This window comes from Pundamilia nyererei, unplaced genomic scaffold (assembly GCF_000239375.1).
Source record: "Pundamilia nyererei isolate P.nyererei 1_Seehausen unplaced genomic scaffold, PunNye1.0 scaffold00252, whole genome shotgun sequence".
Classification (NCBI taxonomy): Eukaryota; Metazoa; Chordata; class Actinopteri; order Cichliformes; family Cichlidae; genus Pundamilia; species Pundamilia nyererei.
In genome coordinates, this window is record NW_005187653.1 from 402,728 (window position 1) to 404,772 (window position 2,045).

Consider the following 2,045-nt stretch of genomic DNA (forward strand, 5'->3'; position numbering starts at 1 on the left):
GTGTGTGTGTGTGTATACACATTTTTACAAATTAAATAGTAAAAAAACAAAAAAAACAAAAATAATAATAATAATAATAATAATAATAATAATAACGTTGCCGGCGGACTTGGAGTAGGACTCAGGAGGTGTTGACGAGGACGTCTGTTCGCCAGCAGTACTACGCCAATCAGCGACGGACTCCGGCCCCGGTGTACACCGCTGGTCAGGAGGCTTGGCTTACTGCCAAGGACATTCCCCTTCAGGCAGTTTCTCATAAGTTATCTCCTCGTTACATCGGGCCATTCAAGATCGCATAGGTACTCAGTTCTACTGCTCTCAAACTTTCATTGCTGCCTGCCTTACGTGTCCATCCGGTGTCCCATGTGTCTCAGGTGAAGCCGGTTTGGCTCAGCTCTCTGGCAGGATTTGTTCTCTGAGGACCTTTTGGATTATTAGGCTGGATCGCTTCTGCCACTTCCACGCTCACCTGCCTGCCTCCCTGTCCAGCTACTCCACTGCCCCCCTCTGGCTTAGCCCCGCTCATGCTAAAGTAAGACTGTGGCATTATCCTTTGAGTTTGTATACATTTACTTGGACAATCCGCTAATCAGTACTCTCTCCCTGCTCTTCACAGTGACACTTCCTTACCTCTTTCCCTCGTCCCCGGAGTTCCTGCACTGGAACATACCCAGTGTCGGGTTCTCCTCCCCGACTGCGACAGCCCCAAGGCTCCCTCTCGGACCCCTTCCAGTACTCAGTAAAACTGGTTGTTTCACTTTTTTCAGACTGTTAAGTTTTAGTGTGTTTTGCTCGCAACGTGCAGGATCTTGTCCTCGTAGTGTGGTTCACCCTATTCCTGTTCATTACCCTCATCATAGTAACGTTTTCTTGTGTTTATTGTGCTCAGGGAGAGTTGTTATTTCAAATTAAGTGTTTGTGTTTTAAGGCTATGCCGGAGAGTTAACAGAAAACTTCTGAAGATGGAGGTCTCTGTGCGGTGGCTGAAGTCTGTGGTGTAGACAGTGAAGAGGAAGGGGGAGAGGACAGTCCATTGTGGTGCCCCTGTGTTGCTGATTACCTTTTCAGACACACACTGTGGAAGATGCACATATTGTGGTCTTCCTGTCAGGTAATCAACAATCCAGGACACCAGAGACGCATCCACCTGCATCACTGTTAGCTTATCACCCAGGAAGGTCGGCCTGATGGTGTTTAATACAGTGGAAAAGTAAGAGAACATGACCCTCACAGTGCTCGCCGGCTGGTCCAGATGGGTGTAGACACGATTGAGCAGGTGGCATCCTCAGCTCCGAGGCAGAGCTGGTAAGCAAACTGAAGGAGAACCTGATGTGGTCTAACTATGAGTTGGAGCTAGTCCAGGATGAGTCTTTCCAGGGTCTTCATGACGTGGGATATCAGTCCCACAGGCCTGTAATCTAGGGGGCCATGGGACGTGGCGTCTTTGGTACAGGTATGACGCATGACGTCTTCCACAGCACTGGGACCCTCTGCAGACTCAGACTAAACATCTGACCAAGTAGTGCAGCAACAACCACCTGTTCCTGAATGTAGAGAAGACAAAGGAGATCATCACAGACTTCAGGAGAACTCACACCCTGCAAACCCCACTAACCAAAGCCCTCTACAGGTGACTCCACCCATCCGTCCAACAGCTTCTTCAGTTTGCTGCTATCAGGAAGTAGACTGAAGAGCCTCTGGGCCAGAACCAGCAGACTGAGAGACAGCTTTATCCATCAGGCTGCCAGGATGCTAAATTCACTCCCTGCTCTCACACACACCAACTCCAGACCTGCATTCATCTCTACCCTCTGAACCCCCCACCCCCAATCATACAAAACTCTGAACCGCCACCATTGCCTTTTCACTGACTGCCCCAACCCCACTAGCACACGAACTGGATTGTGTTGTACAACCACTGGGGAGTAGCAGGGAGAAGAATCCCCCTCAATAACAATGTCCCGGAGGGATCAAGGCCCGGTAAGCCCCAGACCCAGCCACACACACACACACACACACACACACACACACACACACACACACAC